General features: G+C 50.1%; 1 long non-coding RNA gene across 1 annotated transcript; it reads left to right on the plus strand.

Moving 5' to 3' along the window:
• The first annotated feature begins 1,737 nt into the window (after positions 1 to 1,737).
• On the plus strand, positions 1,738 to 20,104 carry LOC114101372 (uncharacterized). Its single transcript, XR_003584289.2, has 3 exons — positions 1,738 to 2,022; positions 8,491 to 8,574; positions 19,909 to 20,104. It is a non-coding gene; the product is annotated as an uncharacterized lncRNA (long non-coding RNA).
• The last annotated feature ends 2,481 nt before the right edge of the window (positions 20,105 to 22,585 follow it).

Here is a 22,585-nt window from a genome sequence, read left to right on the forward strand (position 1 = left end):
GGTGAATATTCCCACCCGCATCCTCTCTCCCTCTCACAATGGTCCCGGCTGGAGGAGAGAAATGGGAACATCAGAGATCACTGGTCAGGAGACACCAGAGGTGCTCTTGTCCCTTGTCCTTTGGCAGGGCCTGGGACATGGCCCTGTTATGGGCAGGAGCAAGAGCCTATCAGTCTGGTTTCTGTAGGTGTATGTCGTGGACGTGTTCTCAGAGCTTCCTGTGACTCACCAAGGTTAAGGCACCAGGAGACCCTGCATGGCCTGAGGAGTCCAGCAGCCTGATCGTCCTGGCTCAGAGAAGGTGGAGAGCTGCAGAGCATCTGGGAACCCCAGCCGGTGCTGGGAGTGGGGGAGGGTGACACAGCTGACAGCTGCACACGGTGACATCAGTGAGTGAGGACGCCAGGTCCTGGCATTCCCCACCGGATGCCATGGATGCTTCTGGAACACAGAGGTCCTACAAGGAAGGAGACTCACTTTCCAGTGCTGGAGGTCTAGGAACAGAACATCTGAGATACGCACATTGAGTTATGTGCCTTTGACAGCCCACCAACCAGGCTGAAATTCACACCGCTCCCAGGTTGGAGTGTTCAATGCACTGCAGCCTCACAGAGGGAGAGGCAGGTGCTTCTGCCAGACAGGCCTGAGGAGGAGTGCATACTCAGAAAAGCATTTGTCCAAGCAGGGCATGGAGGTGCATGCCCCTAACCCCAGCAACTTGGGAGGCTGACGCCGGAGGATCGCAAGGTAGAGGCTAGCCCCATCTACTGAGTGAGGTCCTCAGCAATTCAGCAAGACTCTGTCTCAAAATAAAATAAAAAGCACTGGGAATGTAGCTCAGTGGTTAAGCAGCATAATCACAAGTGTCTGGAACCAGAGTCTTGGTCCAGCTCTTGTCTCTGCTGCGTGTTGGTTTCACGGCACTGGGCAGGGCACTAACCTTTCCAGAGCTGGTTTGGTCATCTGTGAAATGGAGATTAGGACACGGCTTCTTGTAAGCTGCCATGAGGGTTAACTAAACCACGAGATCAGGGTTTATCAGTGTGCCTGCACATAGCACATGCCTGGTTGGTGTCAGCCTTTGTCCTCGTTATTATCTAATACTAAATAATGTCACTTCTCTCCTGGCATGTACCAGAAATGTGTGATATTTGGTTTAAATATTTGTTTACCTATTTTTAGGGATTTATACCATGCCTCTTTCCTCCAAAGGACTGGAAGTTGAGCCAGTGTACACATTCACTAGCCTTCCAGGGCTGCTGCAGTATAATACCACAGAACAGGAGGCTGAAGTAACAGAAATCTATTTTCTCCCCTTTAGGAGGCTCAAGTCCAAGATCAAAGTGTCACGGGGCCTTCTAAGGCCTCCCCCTGGCTGGCAGGTGGTCACCGTCTCACTGAGTCCTCACTTGGTCTTTCTTCTGTGCACCTTCAACCCTGGTGTCTTTTGTGACCACATTTCTTCTTGAAAGGACACCTGTCAGATTGGATGAGGGCCCCTGATGGCCTCAGTTTAACCTCACCACTGTTTAAAGCCCTATCTCCAAATAGCACCAGAGTCTGAGGTATTGGAATCGGGGGACACGGTTCAGCCTGTATCTGCACTTTTGAAACAGTATGTATCAAGGTCCAGCACAGGCTCCAGAGACCCGGCCCTGCTGAGATCTCCTTAGCCAGAGGACCTGGTCCTCCTCCTGCGGCCCCCTCTGCCTCTGAGCTGAGGGAGGTGGTGAGACTCCTCCCGGAAGCAGGGGTGGAGAGTGTGGCTGTCCTGGGAGAGGGTCCGTGAGCCTCCAGCTCACCCAGGGCGAGGGGAGCACTTCAGTGATTGCTGTGTGTCCAGGAGGTCTTGAGGACGGCTTTCAGAGCAGTAGGCCATAGCTGTGGCCGGCTGGATGCTGGGCAGAGGACTGGGCAGGACCTGGCTGCAAGAAGGCTGTTGGTGTGAAGCTGTGTGAGATTCCTGTGGACCATCACATAGCGCAGGCTGCTCCATCCCGGCCCAGGGGCTTCTGTGGCTGGGTAAGTGTTCGTGTGTGTGTGCGTGTGTGTGTGTGTGTGTGTGTGTAGGGGACTGTCCTGTGCAGCCTAGGATATATTAGTGGCATCTCTGGCCTCCACCCATGAATGCCAGTGTCACTCCCACCCAGTGGTGACAACCCCAGATATCTCCAGGCAAGCCAAATGTCCCCTGAGGGCAGAGAGCCACTGAGAGGCCCACGGTGTCCAGGAGGATGGCTGCGTGGTCAGCAGGAGAGTGGGAGGCTCCGTGGAGTCAGGAGCTGGGCAGAGAGAGCTCCAGTGGGGCCGGGGCTGTCTGCAGGACCAGCTCCCTGCGTGAGGGACTCAGCCGGGGGACCCTGTGGCCCTCCAGCTGCGTGATCCTGGGAGTCGGCTGCCCTCATGCAGTGTGGGAGGAGCTACTGTGGGCGTCCAGGGCCCTGGAGCAAGGACAGCGTTTCCACTGGCTTAAATGGATGGACTGGATTGTTAGTATCCAAGAGGGACAGAGAGAACATGGGCGTCTGCTATGGGCCTCATTAGGGGCAGGAGTGTGGACTCGGCAGGACAAACTGAAGAAGCCGTAGACGGGAGCATTCACCCCCTGCCTGTGCCCTGCTGGCTCTCCAAGCCCCACAGACTGCTCAGGAAAAGTGGTACGACTCTGAGGTAAACCAGAAAGAAAGAAAACAGGCGACTGAAAGTCCTGCTGGAACACCCTTCTGGGCTGCCTTTGTCGTCTTTGAGCCACCTGATGACTGACGGTGGCTGTGAGCAGAGAGACGCAGGTGTCTGTTGGGTGGAGGACAGTTGATGGTCACCCTGGGGACAGACGCTACTTCATGTCAGTTTGTGCTGTGGACATGTGTTCTTCAGACCCACCCTTGGGACAGTGCTCACATCTCCTGGCTCCCTCATTAGTTAATGAATTAACTTGGAGTTTGACACACACTCAAATATTGTATGGGCGTCATGATTCTACTTTTTAAACACATGATTTTTTTCTTTTTGAACCAAGGATTAAACCCAGGGCACCTAACCACTGGGCTACATCCCCAGCTTTTTAAAAAATTTATTTTTTAAAAAAATTTGTTTTTATTTTGAGACAGGGACTCCCTAAGTTGCTGAGGCTGGCTTTGAACTTGCGCTCCTCCTGCCTCAGCAGGAGTTGCTGGGATGACAGGCGTGCATCAGTGCGCCCAGCTTAGGCACATGATTTTTATCAGTGGGTGGCGTTTTCTTTTCACCTGGGCTCTGAGATCTGGTCTCCACCTGCACTGCCTTGGGCTGCAGTCTGAGGCCCAAAGTGTCCAGGTGTGTATCCCAGGTTGTGCCATTGCCCTGGAGAGGTGGCCCTGGTGAGGGACTCTCAGGCACCCACGCTTGATGGGCCCGTGGATGACCTGCAGGAGGATGAGTGGGCAAAAGGCTCAACTTTGCTTTTGTCCCCACCGCTGTCCCCTGTAGTGCACACCAGGCATTTTCTGGCCTGCCCACACTTCTGACTGGACCTCCTCTCAGGTTCTGTCCCAGGGGAGAGCTTCAGCAAGTGGTGAGAGGTGGGTCCCGGGAAGCTGAGGCAGAGCCCCCCAGACACTTGGCTTCTAGAGCAAGTGGCAGGAAATAGCAACCATCCAGAGACTCCCTGCCTGGGCCTCGCTTGACCTCAGGGAGTCGCCGGCCAGGAGCATGTTTTGTTGAAGGCTAGAACTCAGCAACACTGGTGCGTAATTGGCAGATTTTTGTTCTAAGCAGACAGTTATCTCAGTCATTCATGCTTAAAGTCGATGGAACTGAAAGCCTCAATTTTACTGGAATGGCCTATAATTTGTGCATTATTTTTAAAAGGAGAGATACTCAGGGGTTGGAATGTTTCTCCCTTTTCAATTGTCATGCAACTCATTGATAGAGTCTGTAAACAAGTCAGGATGGCGCCTGGCAAATGTTAGAGTCTGTTAACAAGTCTGGATGGCACCTGGCATTTTGCCAGAGGGAGTGGTTTGTGAAGTAACGCCAGCGAGCCATTAAGTGTGGAGATTCCTTATTGGTTGACTGCTGTATCGAGTTTATGTTAATTAGATAAGCTGTGTGGAATGTATATATACCGCTCTAGTCCTACAATAAACGGCTCCCACTCCTGCTGTATCAACGTACACAAGTTGCTCGTCACCCCCTGCCACAGTCTGGCTGGGCACAAAATCATGAGCCACTCACAGCCTTGTAGATTCAAACAGCAATTCTTTATTCCCGAACTCACACCGGCACCCTACAAGCACGTTCTGCGCAAAATCCACACTTCCACTGGGCTCTGCATCTCAAAATACTCTCTGAATCCCGCGAGAACTCAACGGGAACTCAAGGAGCGGGCGGGCGCTTGAGGCAGCAGGATACGCCCTATTCCCAGCAGGGTCCACCTTAAACCTGGAACCGCCCTAAACCCAAGGAGCGGGATACTCCCTATTCCCAGCAGGATACACCCTAAACCTGGACCCACCCTAATCCAGCAGGATCCTCCCTAAACCCGGATCCACCCTGGTCCTTGAGCAGGGTTACCTTACTCAAACATACATGCAATGTCACTGCAAATGACCTGGATCCAAAGGCAAGCCCATTTCCACAATGGAGAGTCCTCCCTCTAAGCAACATGGGGTAGGCTGACAAAGAAATTCCCATGCGTCATTCCTACTTGGCAATGGCTCTCAGCAACCCCCCGGTTATTTTGCTGCAGCCGGAATGCGGCAACTCATCATATTTCTCTTTAAAACCCTTAACACCCCAATAGAAAATAGGATTAGGAGAAGAAATCCCTGTCCCCTGAGAGGACACTGGCAGCCCTCCTGAGGAGGCTGAGTCTTGAAGTCACACCATCCACCTGTCCTGCTGCTAAAATGGGGTTATTTGGTGCTACCCTAAGGGTGGCCCAATTTCCATCTCATTTATGGGTCTCAGCTTGCCTGTGTGAGTGTGCTCTACTAATAAGTGTTTTTTGTTGGCAAACCACATTGTATTCACTATAGAAAAACTGAAGAGAGAAAAGTTGGAGAATTAAAATTAAGTTGTAGTCTACGGCCATGTCATTTAAATTGTGACCTTTTCTTTTCATATCAATTGAATGAAAACGGGATTTGTTTGCAGCTAGATTTATGCTTCTTCGCTGCCTCTCCCGCGACTGTTCTCAGGGAAGCAGGCATTCTCCCCACTCCTCCCCGCTGAGGGGGCGGCTTGCTCCAGAGCAAAGGCAACAGGCCAGGTTGCTCCAAGACCCTTCCTTTGCTGCCTTTGTGTCCACATTAATGCTCATCTTGGGAAGTAAAGGAGGCTTCTGCAGACAAGTGAGTGACTTCCCAGCCTTGGGGACTCTGTAGTGCCCCATCAGGCCTTACCTGGCAGGACCAGGCAGGTATGGGGAGACCTGCTAGGGGTGTGCTTTCAAAGTGGTAACATGTGCCTAACCTCCCTGGAGCCCTGGCAGAAGTGCAGATTGTGACCCAAATTGTGCACATACTGCTGGTCTGGACTAATGGACCCAGGGGAGGCACATGTCACCTGTCCATGGATCCCATGTAGCAGGGCCCTAGAAAGAAGGCCTAGACTGGTCCTTGACAATCATAAAGTTCTCCCAGGTTTTTCTTGGTCCTCACAGAAGAACCAGGGCAGCAGATCCAACAGGGCTGGGGCGATGGGCATTCTGGGACAGTCTCTGTATACATGGTCAGAGACTTGGCACCTGGTGACACCTGGAGTGTGGGAGGAGGAGGGCCCAAGCCCGACAAAAGCTGCTTTTCTTAATTACCTTGCAGGACTGGTGCTTAGAGGTAAAACTGGGTTGATTTATAGAAAATAATGTGCTCTTTCTTACAAAATTTGGACTTTGAGCAGCGATGACCCAGAGTGCTTGATTATGAAGTCCTTGCCCAAGTTGGGTCATCATTTTGAAAAAAGGAATCTTTCTACACCCTAGTTACATCTTATTTTTGCTTCAGTGACCACTTCTCTGGTTATGAGGGAGGCTGAGCAGTTCTTGTGCTTATTGGTCTTGGTATTTCTTCGTATTTGTAAATAGCGTGGTTGGGGCTCTCATCCATTTCTCTGCTGGCTACACCAGCATATTTTATTTGGATAGGTGAACTTAGCTCTTATTTCAAGTTCTCACTTGATACCCCAGCACACTGCTCTGTTAAAAAACAGAATCTAGAGAGAAATTTAACTTTGTGTGAAGCAAGTTCTTAAAAATTCAAGGGGTGGAGATAAATGGTGGTACTGGTGCGATGGCGCCATCTGCTGGACCTTGAAGACAGTGCGACAACAAAATCCATTTTGGGGCCTGGGAAGGGGGACCGGCTAACCAGGCCAGCCTCAGCCCTCTCTCTGACCCAGCCTCCCACTGTTCTCCTGGCCTCCGTCCCTTCACTCCCTAATCTCATCCTGTATGTTGCCACCAGAGTGATGGTTCTGAGTGGCTCTGTATCTGCTCAAAGCCATTCCGTGGCTCATCATTGTGATGAAGTGTAACCCCTTCTCTTGGTCACATCTGTCTAGCTCAGGAGCCGGCACATTCTTACTGTCAGGGGTCAGATGATAAGTGGCCTTGTGGGCTCACAGCTGCTGTGACCATCCTGCTCCACCACAGACAGCACCTGTGCGCTTGGCTGTTAGGCTCTGACCGCATGCAGAGCTGCCCTGGGGCTCAGGCTGCAGCCTCCAGGAGCAGGACTGCCTCCCACTCCTCCCCGGGGCGAGGTGCAGGGTGCTGCTGCGCCTCTGGGCCTGGCCTCTGCCTTCCTGATCCCTTTCTCCCTGGACCTCGCCCCCAGTCCAGAGTGTCTTCCACTAAGCCTTCCCTGTCCCTCCTCTCCCCAGCTCCAGATTTCCTGCCCTGTGCTTCTCAACCTCAGCTGTGGAAGACAAACTGCCAACTGCCATCAATGACCGTGTGTTTTGAGAACTGTCTGTTTAATTCTCTTCTCTGGGAAGAGGGGACCCGCTTCAGTGTTTTCCTTCCATGTCTTTTTCCCAGCGCATAGTAGGTATTCAGCAGAAGCAGGTGGAATTACTCAATGAAGACATGAATGGAAGCTGGGTGCAGTGGCGCACGCGTGTAATCCCAACGGCTCAGGAGGCCAAGGAAGGAGGATTGCCAGTTCAAAGCCAGCCTCAGCAAAAGTGAGGGTCTAGGCAACTCAGCGAGACCCTGTCTCTAAATAAAATACAAAATAGGGCTGGGAATGTGACTCAGGGGTCGAGTGCCCCTGAGTTCAATACCCAGTACCAAAAAAAAAAAAAAAAAAAAAAAGAGAGAGAGAGAGAGATGAATGGATATGTGTATCACATAACTTGGTTCTTTCTAGAGGATTCTGTAAAGAGAAAAACCCCATAATTTTTGTATTCCGGCTAGCACCCTACTTTTTAGGGATGTACATTTGATGTTCTGATTCTGCAGGCGTTGACCCTTCGGGGCTCTGTTCTGACACCACTGAGGATGTGCGTCTCTAGCTCCTCGGTTTCCTCCCCAGGAGCCATCGGCCATGGGCCATCTCCCTGGCTGTGTCTGGTTTCCTAGGGGTGGAAGTGAGTGCCCACAAACTGGAACTTGCCACTCACAGTCCTGGGGGTCACAAGTGTGGACCGAAGGTGTGGGTGGGCAGTGCTCCTCTGAGGGCTGCAGGGGAGGATTCTTCCCGCTCTTCCAGCTTCGAGAATCCCCAGGTGTTTTGGGACCACATCTCCCCAATATGCCTCCACCTTCGCTCGTCCACATCTCCTGTTCTGTGTCTTCTGTCTCCTGTAAGGACACTGCCTTTGGATTTTAGGGTCCAACCAGATAATCTAGTACGATCTCTTCTCATTTGACTTAATCAAATCTGCAAAGCTCCTTTTCTGATAGAGTCACATTAATGGATTCTAGGAAGTGGGGTGCAGGCCAGGCCTGTCTTCTTGGGGGGCTGTCAGTCAACCCACTACAGACTGGATTTCAAATGATTCTTCTCCTGCTTCTCTTCCTCCTCCGGAGTGCTGCTCACCCTCGAGAGCTCTGACTGTGCGCCAGCTGCCACAGTAGGTGCTCTTCACAAGGCCGGGCATCCTTCATTCCCTGGGCTGACATGAAGCACCACGTGTCTTCCTGTTGCTGAGCCAGCTGAGCTTCCCCCACTGGGTCTCTAGTTGGAGTTCTGCACCCCGGGAACACCTCTCCTACTCCCTGCTGCTGTCAGCGGCCCCCAGCGACTCCTCCCCAGGACTGGAGATCCGTCTGCTGCCCTGGTTGCTTTTAGATGCTGCTTGGCTTTGCAGATCTGATGCAGCTTGGAGAGTGCACTGTGGACGGCACCCAGGGGATTGGCATCTTTCTGCAGCAAAGTGCCCAGGGTGGACTCCCAAGTCGGTGGGCTCATGCTGGAGGAATGGCCAGCATGAGCCACATGAACATGGTAAAGCCACAAACTCACAAGCTCTTGTGTAGACCATGGTTACCCTCCGTTCATTCCACAGGCTGGTGTCATCTCAGTCACCAGGGGACAGAGCAAAGATCCCCACTGCTGCAGTTCTGGAAGAGGAAGACGAGCACAACAGCAGGTGAGTTCCAAAGACGTGAGGACGTGTGGGTGCTACGGAGCGTCTGACAACAACAGGGTGTGGGCGTCGGGGGTGTGGGCTGGGAGAGGAGAGGGCAGGAGTGGGCGATTGGCGTTGACCCAGTGGAGACTTGAGGTAGGCGAAGGGTGGCTATGCAGGTGCTTTGGGGGACACAGTGCAGAGGATTTAACACAGAGTGTGCCCAGCATGTTGTAGGGTAGCAATGATGCCAGGGGTCTGCAGCGAAATGAGCAGAGGGATGTTGGAGTTGGGGGTCAAGGAGTCGGGGAGGGGGCAGATCAAGCGGGGTCTTCAGGCCAGTGCAAAGACTGTCCTTGACTCTTTGAGAGGGAGGGTGACATGGTGGTCTAGTGAGACTTGGGCCTTAAAAATACCGCTCTTGCTGTGGGATGGAGAGTAGACCAAAGGGCAGGCGAGGGCAGAGGGAGGCCCTTGCAGTCATCCAGGAATGTGATGGTACCTCGGGGACTCAGGGCTGGCCGGGGGCAGGGAGGGAAGGACGTCCGTTTGTTACGCCACAGTTCTGTGGTTCAGAAGGCCAGGACCGCCCAGCTCAGGATCTCTGCCCAGAGTCTCAAGAGGTCGAAACAAGGTGTTGGCAGGGCCCTTTCCTGGAGGCTTCAGGGGAAGAAAGCACTTCCAGGCTGACTCAGGAGGTTGGCAAATGCACCTGTGGCTGTGGGGCTGAGACCCCTGCTTCCATGCTGGCTGCAGAAGCCCCTCAGTTCCTAGAGGGCACCGGCTCCCCTCGCCCCATTTCTCTCTCAGAGACAGCGGCAGTGTGCTGATCTCTCCTCTGTTTAGATCTTCTGGCTTCTGCACACGGCTTCCCCCTCCCAGCGGGAGGAAGTCGCCTGCTTTTAAGGATTCACATCAGTAGGTGGGACCCACCTGGATAATGCAGGAAGCTCTGCTATGTTAAAGCCCCGACCTTAACTCTATCTGAATGTCCCTGTTTTCATGTGATATTATCACATAGACATAGGCCCAGGGACACCTTTGAGGGGATCGCAGAAGTGATTGGATTTGGGGTATGTATGTCCAGTTTTGATCCCTTCCAGAGGACCCATCTCTCACATAGATCGTCCCTGTCTTCCCCAGGAGGTAGCTCTCACCACTGGGCATCTTGAACTAGTCTCCAAAGAGCCTGCTCCTCCCTGTTTCCAGAATACTTGCATCTCGCTCCCTGTCTGTGACATAGGCGAAGACTCTCTTCTTTCTTTCTTTCTTCACACACTTGTCAAAACTACATTATTTAATTTTGAGATGCATTTTATTATTGTTCTCATTTAAAAGAAATGAACTAACCTGTTCCACACGTTAATGGGGCAAAAACATCAGATCTCTTTCATTCTTTCCATGAATGGCAGCAGAATAATGTGAGCCCCATTTTAGAGGAAGCCTGAACGACCTGGGTAGGGAAGCTGAACGACCAAGGTCAGACATGTTGAGGTGCAGCCCACATCTCTGCCCTGAAAGCCTGGGTTCTCAACCACTAAAAAACAACCCCGAGAAGCTTCTCCTGCCTCACCACCTTCTGCATGTGATACCGAGTGACTGAGGGTAGAGCTGGGGAAGAGATGAGCTCTCCCTCACTCTACAGGAAGGAAGCTTATGCAAGCGCATGGCTAGAAGATGAGGCCAAGGGTAGAAAGTGAATCATATCACATTTAAACAACGAGCCTTATCCTCCAAAAGGTATGCTGAGCTCAGCTCACGTGGGTCTAGCAACTATCAGAAGCGCAGCAGGGAGATTTGGACGGTTCTGAAAGGCAACAATAGGAAAGTCTTTGTTAAAAGCACTGAATGGGAGGGAATAAAATGAGATCCTATTTATGGGGACGAATGGCTTCTCCTTGTCTCGCCACCATCTCTGTTCATTGTCATTGTGCAGCGCTGCTGCTCAGCTGCCCTGGAGTTAAATGCTTGAGACATTTCCAAAAAGACTTCCGTGTTGCTCTGGATTTTGATGAGCACCACAGTGATCAGTCGTTATCATCTTCGGTGCGTGGTGCTCCTTCCCCTGATGATCTGTGGGTATTAAGGCAGCAGAGTGCACTGTGAGGCCATGGGACTGGGACCAGCAGCCCGCAGCCTCTTCGGTGCCTTGAGTAGGCGGTTCCTGTTCAGGAGGAGCCTGCTGTGGGCAGACGCTGTGCGTCAACCAGTCCTCTGTGTGCGCTGTTAGCATTCCTGAGTCATTTGTTACCAGGGACCTAAGAGGCTCCTGCTATAGGTCTGTGTGGATATAAGAACGGAGCTTATAAAACCCCAAAGGAAAGAGATATGTCCATATGTGCTCAGGGGACTGAAGGACATGGTCAGGGTGGTTTGCCATTAGGGGAACACAGGCTTGGGCTCTTGGTGGCCGCTGGAGCATAAAGCCTGGCTGGCGTTCCTTGGCTTGCTACCAAGGTCGACAGCCCTGGATGGGAACTTCCTTGGGCTTGTTTTTGGAGAGTAGGATTTCTAGCCTCCCCTCTGAGCCTGTCCTTCCTCCTGCCATAGCAGTGTGCAAGCCAAGTTCACCCCTTCAGGATTAGTGGACATGAACCACGGTCCCAGATTCTTGTTTCCATAAGGGAAAGGTCTATGGTCAGCGCGAGAGGCCGCGAGTCCTCCAGCTGTTTAAGTGAGGCGAAGGAGAGGTCTGGCCCGTGCCTGCTGCCTGGGCACTGCTGTGGGCTCTGTGCATCTCTCTTGAAGGAACCGGCCAGGCCCAGCTCCTCTCTGCTCTGATACATGCAACCCTGGACCTTGGACGGTGTGTTTGTGAAACGGGCCAGCGAGCAGGACGTGGGGCTGGGCTGGATGGGTGGCTCACCCAGGGCTTGGCTGCACAAGTCATTCACAGGGCTCCAAGTGTGTGGCGACTACTGTTTTGTTTTTGACCTGTGATTCGGAGCCCAGGCTTTCTGATTCAGAAATTCAGAATCACCAGCTGTTCTGCAGTGGAGATGTTGCCATGAACCAGGGACAAAGGAACAACGCCCTTCTGCATCTGGCCACTCTTTTATGACGGGGAGCTTCGAGGTGGCTCTGAAGCAGGGCAGGGGGAGTCTGGAGAGGGGACTTGGTGCTGTCCTTGATCCGGGGCTCAGGAGAGGACCCGGATGCCAGAGGCTGAGCCCAGAGCGGCCCTGAAGTGCCCGGGGCTCCTGGCCGCCCTCTGGCCACTGCTCTTCCTCCTGTCCTGTGTTCCACACGATGGGTGAGTCTGGAGTGTATGGTGCTTCCTATCCAAGCATGAAAAGACCCAGGGTCCTTTTTCAGTACTGGCCAGACTGGGCACAATGGCTCAGGCTGAGGTCAGGGGCTAAAAGTAATAAAACCATGCTTTCTCCGGAGGTGTGCTGAGTTCCTGGAACTCCAGCCTGGCCCGATTCTTCTGCCGGCTTCCATGCAGACCCACTGGGACGTCTGTGGGGTCCAAGTCTTGAGGGTAACACAGAGACGCAAATGTGGAATTCACAGTCAACAACAAAAGCAAAGACTGAGTCTTTTTATGACCAACTTAGAGAGTCATTAAAAGGATGAAATTTTATTGTATGATTTTGTGCATCTAGATAGTCTGGGGACAGAGTAATAAAGTGAAAATAGATGAAATAAATAAATCATAATCCACGTATTCCACAAAATGCCATTTTTGCCTTCTCTTCAGCCAAACTACTAATTATAGTGCTGGAATCAAGATTTTCACATGACTTGTGTTTTAATCACAGTAATGATTGATATACAATGCTATTCAAAATCTGATCCTGTGGGTATATACAGAGGAAGGGGATACCTGGGTCAAATGGTGGTTCCATTCCCAGTTTTCTGAAGAACGTCCATACTGCTTTCCATAGTGGTTGCACCAATTTGCAGCCTCACCAGCAATGTACGAGTGTGCCTTTCCCCCACATCCTTGCCAACACTTATTGATATTTTTATTCTTGATAATTGCTATTCTGACGGGAGTGAGATGGAATCTCAGTGTACTTTTAATTTGCATTTCTCTAATTGTTAAGAGATGTTGAATATTTTTTTCATACTTTTTTGACCATTTGCATTTTTTCTTCTGTGAAGTGTTTGTTCAGTTCCTTTGCCCATTTATTAATTGGGTTATTTATTTTTTATTTTTCTGTTTTTTTTTTGAGTTCTTTGTATATCCTAGAAATCAATGCCTTATCTGAGGTGCAAGTGGTAAAGATTTTCTCCCATTCTGTAGGCTGTCTTCATATTCTTGATTGTTTCTTTTGCTGTGAAAAAGCTTTCAGTTTGATACCATCTTCTTTATTGATTCTTGATTTTACTTCTTGTGCTTTAGGAGTCTTATTGAGGAAGTTGGTTCCCAAGCCGACATGATGGAGAGTTGGGCCTACATTTTCTGCTAGTAGGTGCAGGGTCTCGGGTGTAATGCCTCTGTCCTTGATCCACTTAGAGTTGAGTTTTGTGCAGGGTGAGAGATGGTGCACCATTTGTAGCAGAATGAAATTTAACCCTATCTCTCACCCTGCACAAAACTCAACTCTAAGTTTTTATCTAATATGAGATAACTGACTTAAAAACAGTATAATACAGTGATGCAGCCATACCAATGTTGATAGCAGCTCAACTCACAATAGCCAAGCTATGCAAACAACCTCCATATCCCTCAATAGATGAATGGATAAAGAAAATGTGATAAATATATACAATGGAATATTACTCAGCCATAACAAAGAATGAAATAATGGCATTTGCCAGTAAATGGATGGAACTGGAGTCTATCACGCTAAGTAAAATAAGCCAATCTCAAAAAACTAAAACCCAAATGTTCTCTCTGATTTGTGGATGATAATCCAAAACAGGGGAGGCTGAAGAGGCGAATAATAGAAATCCACTGGCTTAAAAGAAGGGAAATGAAGGGAAAGGAGGGGGGAGGGGAAAAGGAAAGGCAGTGGAATTAATCAGACATAATTTTCCTGGCCTTGTATTTGAAGACATGACCAGGGTAACTCCACATCATGTACTACCACAAGAGTGGGATTCTAAATAGAATGAGTTATGCTCTATGTATGTATAATTAACCATAATATATTCTATTGTCATGTAAAACTAAAAGGAACAAATAAAAAAATGTAAAAAAGAATAAAATTCTGATTGTTTTATCAGTTGACCTAAAAAAAAAAAAGGTGATCCTAGCAGTAGAGGAAGAGACTTATCTCTAACCCATTTCTGATGGGTGGGGATGTGAAGTAGAAAGATAAACACTCTCTCTCCTACCTACCTTACCAGCACCCCTACACCCACAAACAGTGCAGGCGGCCCACAGGCCACACTTTGAGGAGCACAGAGAGGTTGAAAAGTTCTCATAAACTGAAGTGTGCAAAATCTGAACACATTTCATAAAACAATGATGTAAACAGACTTAAGAATTTCGTGCACACTTTAAAAGTTATTTTCCTTCTAAAATATTAAAACTATTCAAAGCAAACTCAAAATCAAAATTAGAATCAATGAATATGAGAATTTTAAAGAAAATCATTTACATACATTGTTGTTGTGAATTTGGGAATTTAACCTATGTTTGGTTAGATTCTTTTTATATAAGTAAATTTTAAATAGGTATTTTAGAAGACCTCTTGGCAGATCTTGGGTTCCGTGTCCACCTCGCTGCTGTGTTAATGACAGCTCCTCACTCATGTTTTGCTCACACACACGTGTGTGCATGAGTGAGCAGAGCAGACAACCTGAAGGCTGTTTGAGTTAGACAGTAAACTCCTAGCCTTGTTTTGGCTCATGTCCCCTCCTTCACCTGGTTGGGAGTCACCCGTTGGAGAGTCCTCAGACTAATACCTTCCAATTATGCCAGGTATTTTCCTGCCCCCATGGGCAGGGTTCAGGCTGCCCTAGCAACTGACAGTGTGACGGACTGCCAGGTGCCCAGGGAGCTGACGTAGGTTCTGTAAGTCTGTCGGGGCATTTCTGGAAGAGGTGAGCCTCTGGGTGGAGGGACTGAGTGGGGCAGACGGCTGACCGTGTGCAGGTGGCAGTGGCTGAGGCTGGAGGGCTTCAGTAGAGCACAGGAGGAGGAAGGTGAAGGCTCAGGTCCATTTCCAACGTCTCCCTCAGCTCCTCCACCACGAGTAACATCTACCAGCAGCAGGCTGCGGCTGTGATCTCCCGTGTCCATGTTTGTGACAACCTGGAGGCTGCAGAGGAGGCTGAGGCTCGGTCCCAGTGACTCATGGCGTGGACACATGGCAGGGTTTGACCAGGAGTGGAGTCCCCAGAAGCTGTCCCCTTGGCAGAACTCCCTGTGGCAAATGACTTGAGGTTCTGGGACTCTCTGTGGGAGAGGTGGTCCCTGACCCAAGTCCTCCAACTCCTGGTCCAGCACTCACTCCATCTCAAGCACCGTCTTGTCCTTGGCATTGGAATGTGGCCCACGAAGGGGCTGCCCGGTGGCCGGCTCCTCAGCCTGCTGTCTGTCCTGGGCTGATCACCGTCTTCCCCAGCCTCGGAGCCGTGCAGACCAGATCAGAAGGATGAGATCCAGATCCAAGTGGTCCCCAGAGGCCTATCAATTTGTTTTGCTCACAGCAGCTTCAAATATTTGACCAACTTTTCTTTTGAGCTTTGGGATTCCTCTTAAAGGCAGAAATATTCATGATGGAGTTTTCCGTTTGGAGGAAACCCAGACACTTTGGAAAGGAGTTTAATGTCTAACTAAAACACAGCCTTCGGGTTGTCTGGTAGCTCAAATTGCTTCTCCTTGGGGGATGCACCTCCTCACTTGGCCGACATAAATGCCACCTCCCAGCCGCCTCCCAGGCCACTTGTGAGACCCTCTAGGTATAGGGAGGACCCTTGGGGGAGGACAGCCTTTCACTCATTATCCAGGAGCCTGGGGTGTGGGAATTGGGGCCGTGGGTGGAGAGAGTCCACTCCACGGTTGGCCAGGCCCTGGCTTCAAGTGGGTTTGAATTATGCAGGCAGCTTCTTCATTAAGAAGAGACTTCGCCAGAGGGGAAATTCCAAGCACCTCCCTGAGCACTTTCTGCCTCCAGCAGTGGCCCGGGTCTTTTCAGACTCAGTTTTGGCCTCCAGAGTCTTCCAACCGAAAAAGGGAGAAAGTATTTGTTGATCCTCTATCAGCAGAAGAGAGGAAATGAGTCCCTTGTATCCAAGAAGGATGCTGGAGATAAGTCCGTTTTTCACATCCTAATAGCTCCTGGTCAGGCTCCTCATTAGAATGTGGGAGCGAGAGCTGGTGGCTGGGGAGTTAATTACTGATCTGAGATAGTTTCAGAAAACATTGTGAGGAACTCGCCCAGCTACAGATAATGACAATAATTGATAGCTGGGAGAAGGTGATTTTGTACCACGAAAACACTGGCTGTAAACAATAACATCCATCTATTTCGAGAATATGAAAGGATTCAGGAGACTTGGCATAGATTATCCTGTCACAGGCAGATGTGCCTCAAGGAGTCACACAGAGCCTCCAAGTGAAGGAGGGGACGTGAGCCAAAACCCCACTTGAATCTTCTTTAATCTCAGGTTACCCTAACTGGATAATTTAACCAATCTTTGAGTTCATCTTTCAGGAGTATGTACATGTCAAATGTAAGTTAGAAGCATAGTTGGGGAATAAAAAAAATTCTTAATTTTTTTTTTTATATCCTGGTGAGCAAGATTTTAGGACTTATCTTGAAAAGCTCAGAGGAGGAAACCAGGGCTGCCGTGGACAACTCCAGAGAATACCATGCGTATCATGAACATTCCCGATTCATTTTGTTAGGACAAATTTTCTTAAAAGTGACAGTTAAATATCTTTGGAAAAACTGGCACTTTGTTGAATTGTTACAAACATGACTTGAGTGCTAGGGGCCACCCTGGCTAGAACTGTACCCATAGAGGCTATAAGCACATGTTCCAGGAGCAGAATGTGACCCATGTTTGTTTGTTTCAATTGCAAAGTGTGGACCTGCTGCATTGAAGTAAATGAAGCTCTGAATTGTTTGCCAACATCTAAAAACCAGGCACATTTACATAAAAAACGTTAGATTTCTCATTTCCTTCAGAAGAGAGGTTTTGGGTACTTGATTTCCGCATAAAAATCCATAGCTCCAGCTGCATGCAGCCCTCCCTTGTAGGGGACAGGGCTTTCCAGCTTGCCCAAACCCCACCACAATACCCCTGTCCTCAGCTGCCAGGGCCACTGTCAGTCATTATTTAACACAACACTGTGCTTTATTTTTCTCATAGAAATAAAAGGAGAGTCAGATCATTCTCCATCCAGGTCTCCAAAGGAAGCTGAAAAACATGGGTAGAAGAGGAGGACGGAGATGATCCAATAAAAACAGATGCTCATCTTTTTTTTTTTTTTTTTTCAAAGGGGGAAACATGCCTGTGTGTTTAATATGCACAGTGTATTTTATGGAATGAATAGAACCCTGGACCCCGCAGGCATCTGAGCTTTAAACCTCCACAGGAAGATTGTGGAAATGGAGGAGACACCCTCCGCCCCGGGGAAAACGCCCCTCCCACGGCACTGCTCAGGCCACGCCGCATGCACACGCCCAGCCACGGGGAAGCAGGAGAAGGGACCCCACGCCCAGGCCAGGAGCATGGGGCCCAGCCTCCTGTCACCGAGGACACGTCACTTTGTTCCATGGCTGCCTGCACTGTGACTGCAGGGGCGTCTGCGATGTGTGCTGCTGGCCCTGACTGCCTGGTAGGGGACCTGGGAACAGGTCCTTGTAAGACCCACTGACTGTGTGCCATCACTCAAAACCCTCACTGCTGGCAGAAGCAGGGACGTGGCCCTTGACAGTGCAGGATGAGGGCACAGGGTCAGCAGCAGAAGAGAATTGCATCACTTGGAATCACGGGTCGTGAGCAGAGGGAACCCATCTTGGGCAACTTAGGCACAAAAGGAATGAGTTGGAGTTCAGGAGGTATCCCTAGGGTAAAAGGAAATGGTGGGACTGCAGGCAGCTCTGGCCTCAGATGGCAGGCACCAGTGCTTCAGGACACAGCTGTCAGGATCTTGGGCTCCCAACTTGCGTCTGTCTTAGTCACTTGGCACAGAGCTGGGAGATGGAGTCTGATTGGCGATAGCTGGTGTCACTCACCTACCTCTTGTCCAGAGGAGGGCGGTGACGCTCGATGGTCCGTCTCAGTGGACCACATGCCCTGCTGGCAGGGTGCGTCAGGGGTGCCCAGCTGTCCCTCCCTGCTCTGGCAGCCTTGGGCTATTCTTCATACTCCCAACTCCAGCCACAGTCATGTCCAGTAGGCACCTCCTGACTAGGGCACGGGGCAGTGCTGTGGGTGAGTCAGAACTTGCCAGTACTCACAGATGCCAACCTTCACTTGGCCCTATCTGCTCTGTCTCGAAGGGTCTCATCTTCCTAGTTTTGAAAGAATCATTGGCTTTGGAAGGCTGGCTTCAGGAATAAAAGAATAATAATAATAATAATAGCTGTTATTTATTGCTTAGTCCGTGAGCTGGGTATGTGCTCAGCAGTTTGTCTGTATTATTTTGTTCGATCCCCACGTCTGACATAGACATTCTTGTTTTATGTATGTTACAGGTTACAACATGGACATTTAGAAGCTGAATATTCTCACGTCATTAGCTGGCAGAGCTCAGCTCAAATCCAGACTGTGTTCTTACTCTCCAGGGGCCTCCCTCCACATATTGGCGCATAAGCCTTAAAACTGGGTGAGGAATTGAACCCAAGGGTGATTTACCACTGAGTCACATCCCCAGCCCTTTTTCATTTTTAGACAGAGTCTCTCTAAGTTTCTTAGGGCCTCACTAAATTGCTGAGGCTGGCTTTGGACTTGAGATCCTCCATTATCAGCCTCCCCAGCTGCTGGGATTAGAGGCATGCACCTCAGTGCCCGGCCCTTAGAGGGTTTTTGGATACAGCTTGCCTGAGACATTCCAGTTCACTGGAGGCCAGAATTTTGGTTCCCAAATGTATCACGTCCCCAGTCCTTGTCCTGAGCAAGGCGGCTTGAGAAGAGGCTCGATGACCCGAATTCTGTTGTTTTTTTCCCACTGCCACGTTTTTAAAGGTCATCGCGAGGTGGGGTGTGTTCTCATGAATCTGCTGCATCTTCACACAGGCTTTCTTCATTTTGGGGTTACATCCATCTGTCTGAACTTTTGGTAATAAAGTGCCCTATCCTGTATTCAAAGATTAATAAATGAGAAGTATTTGTTTTTTCTTAACAAAAAGATAAGTTTATGCCATTTCTAACTACCCCTATGCTGTTTCCTTGGTTGAAATGTTGCTGGTTTATGAGGTACCACTCTGTCTCACCTCATCTGCTAACGGTCTAGAATATATGTGCGCCTAGAAGATGCTCCAACCCAAGAATGCAATGAGGAGTGAAATAAAGTGTGAGCAGGCTTTAGGAATAAGCAATCATCAGAGCAGGAAAGCCGGTTCACAGGATCCACTGTTTTTCTTCACCTCCGTCGTTCGGGTGGGAATGGTGTGGAGTCGTGATTTCAGGTCACACTCCCATCAGAATGGCTAGGAAAAATTTTCTTTTATCTCCTGGGATCACAGAATATAACATAACCTTAAATACAGTTCCTGCTAGAGACGAAAAATAAATGTTTAGCTTTCCCATTAATTACCAGTCTTTGGAGTAAGGAGATCGCGTTGTAATGATCTCCACTGATGACAGATGAGTTTAAATTTTGTTTTACTGGCCCCTTTCTTGTGTGCCAATCTGCCCTTGTCGATTCCTACGTGTTTGCCACATTCACACCGCTCACAGTCTCTATGGATGCTCTGCTTGTCTGAACTTTGGTCACTGGGAATCCCTTCTAGTTGCTTGGATGTCCTCTGGACAGGAACCTGTCATTCACCGAGTATTTCCTTGTTTTCTGGCAACAGTGTGACCTGGATTGAGCTCGTCTTCTGTTGCACAAATTAAAATGACTGTATGAATTCTGAAAATCAAAATTGTTGGGTCATATGCACCAAATTTAATATTTTAAAACATTAAGAAATGTCAAATTCCCCTCCAAATTGCCCTCCCACTTGTACCCCGGGAGTACCATGTCTTCATTCATGTTCATTAGCTCTTGGGATTACTCAAGTCTAGTAATGTCTCCAGTGAGATGGGTGGAGATGGTACTTAGCTGCTGTTTTGCCTTCTTTTTCTCCAATTACTAGTGACGTTCAATACGTTTTAATATATGCCTATCTGCTACTTGAGGCTTTATTATTTTGTTTTGGTCTGGATATTCTTTACTCACTTTTTAATGGGCGGTTCCCATCACTTCTAAATAAATTCAAACAGAATTTCTGTTAGTAGGTTGCAAAGGCAGCTCGTTCTCGGCGGCGTCCACTGGGTGGCAGTGTTCACCCGCTCAGAGACGGGACCGGCCCTGGAACCCCGGAGCCGCGCTTACTTCCCTCGCCCGCCCCCGGCCAGCCTCCTCGGTTGCTTCGGCGGAAGATCGTCGGGAGATGACGTCATCATATAAATTGGCCAATCTCCTGTGCACACAATATTTTTCTTGGAATCAAACTTAAATAAAAATAAAGCCGAATTGCAGGTGCTCCCCCTTTGGCCCCTTTGAGCTCCTTTCTATTTTAAGTGGGGGCGGGCCCAGGAACTTGGGCGTGATCTGCGCGGGCTGGGGCTCTTGCACCTACAAACAGAAGACACCTGTTGACACTCAGCTGTGCGTGTGTGTGGGTAAGCTGTGGGCGTGGCAAGTGCTCTGATTGTTCTCTTTCATCTGCAGGCTGCCTGACTTCAACCTCAGGAGCTTGGAGTTTTGCTCCTTTGATATTGGTAAAAAGAAAAAAAATCACTTTTTATTAAAGCCTAATCCTTCATAGAGATCACCTATTTTTTAAACTTTTTTTTTGACCATAATATGCATATAAAAGTCCCCAAACCGGAGTATAGTAACAATTTTTATGTGTTAACACCAAAGCAAACAAGCATGGATGTCAGGACCCAGACCTGGCCAGTACCATCCCGGCCCGGAGCCCCCTTCCGCCTCCTCGCAGGTCCGGCCCACAGCATCCACCCACAGCATCCACCGCGTGGCCAGGGGCGAGGCAGGGCTGCGGCTGGCTGTGCGGTGCGGTGGTGAACCCCGCGGAGTGCGCGCGCTGGGCCTGGCCTCCCTCTCAGAACCGCCTTCGTGAGGTCCCGCGGGGACTGTCGCGTGCAGCTGAGCTACAGCCGGGATTTCGCTGTGGCGCGGGGCTCCGTGGTGTGAATGGCACCGGTTTGTTCCATCACTCCGCACATCATCTGGGATCCTAGGCGGAGTCCCCGGTGGATGCCCCCACGGGCAGCTTTCCAAAGTGGTCGTGTCCATGACACTCTGCCCATCAGCCCTGGAGGTCCACGGGCCCCGAGTCCTCAGGACCACTCGGCCCTTTAGGTCCTTTTCATCTTAATCATTCTGTGGGCGTAAAGCGTGAGGCCTGTTTAGTAAGGTCTGTGTCTTGGTGTCCAGGCTTCAGTGCACTGCCCACCTGAGAAAGCAGAGACATTTGAAAAAGAAATCGGTGCGGGGGAGGGGGTTGGGGGGAAACGACTTGGGCTTCAAACGTCTGTTGGCAACACTGCTGTTCCGCAAAAGGAATAAGTGGAATCCGCTGTGCTGGAAGACATGTTTTTGTTTTTTTTTTTTTAATATCTAATTTTTAGTTTTTAGGTGGACATAATATCTTTATTTTATTTTTATGTGGTGCTGAGGATTGAACCCAGTGCCTCATGCGTGCTAGGTACGTACTGGACCCCTGAGCCACAACCCCAGCCCCAAGAAGACACGTTTTTTAAAGGCCCACCCCACCCGACCCATATTAGTGAGAAAACAGAAAAGCAACTCAGTGTATTTTCTTTCCTTCTTAATTTCCAAGATAATTGTCTGTGATACAATTCCACAGATCATGGGCCCATGGGATCCTGAGAAGATGCATGAGGGTGCAGCATGATGGAGGGTGGGCAAGGCCACCTGGGGAAGAGGCAGAGGCTCCCTTTCCAGCTCCTCCAGGTGCGGAGATGGGCCCTGTCACCGGGATTCTCCTGGCTGTTTCCCTGGTCCCGCTGCTGAAGTGGTGCCAGCTAGCAGGGAGATTCCTAGTTCCTGGCAGAACAGGCAATCACAGAGGCCCAGAAGTGTCCTTTGAGTCCTTTCCACTAGAGCCGGCTCCTGGCACCAGGTGGCGCCCGTGACAGTCACAACTTGGGGACTTGGAGCTGGCTGTGGAACAGCTGCTGGGACCAGAGCAAAAACCCAACCCACATTTTGCGTGGCTGGATTTTGCTCTCCTGCTTAGGACATCATGGTGGAGTTTTCATAGGTCAATTAGAAGATGTCGTCTGAAACCCGGGCCTCCACTTTGCTCCCTAGATGGCACATCCCAGAAGGCTCCCGGAGCCTGGAGGGACTGTGCTCCCAGCGTACCTGCCAGGGCAGAGGCTGCTCTAGCGTGGGGGCCACTGGGGGTGATAACTGTGGAGTGTGCTGCCCAGCACTTGCCCGAGAGAGGAGAAGCAGTCCTGCCTCAGGAGCTGGCGCGTCCTTGAGGATAGAGGACATACCAAGAGAACATAGGCAGGACTCAGCTTAAGGCCTCGGTGCCAACACCAGGATTCCGGTTGCCAGGGGTGGGGGTTAGGAAGGCTCCCCGGAGGAGAGAGGCCTGAGTGGCTTGACCCTGTGTCTCAGATATGGTGGACCAGTGACCATGCAGAGCTGCTTGGGAATCCTGGGCGTGGCCTGTCAGTCACTGGAAGGAGCTACTTCTGTGGCTCCCTGCTCGGCCACATAAGGACAGTCGCACTGAACTCCCAGGGATGGCTACAGTCCCCAAGAATGAAAAATGTCACCCAAATAAATGCCAGGCCCCTCTGTAGACTTAGGCACAGGATGGAATTGCAGAAGTATTGTCTAGACCAGCTTAAGAGGAGACTCCGATATGTAACTATGTAAGATGGCATCCATGTGGCTTTAATGTATGGC

This window comes from Marmota flaviventris, chromosome 2, assembly GCF_047511675.1.
Source record: "Marmota flaviventris isolate mMarFla1 chromosome 2, mMarFla1.hap1, whole genome shotgun sequence".
Taxonomy (NCBI): Eukaryota; Metazoa; Chordata; class Mammalia; order Rodentia; family Sciuridae; genus Marmota; species Marmota flaviventris.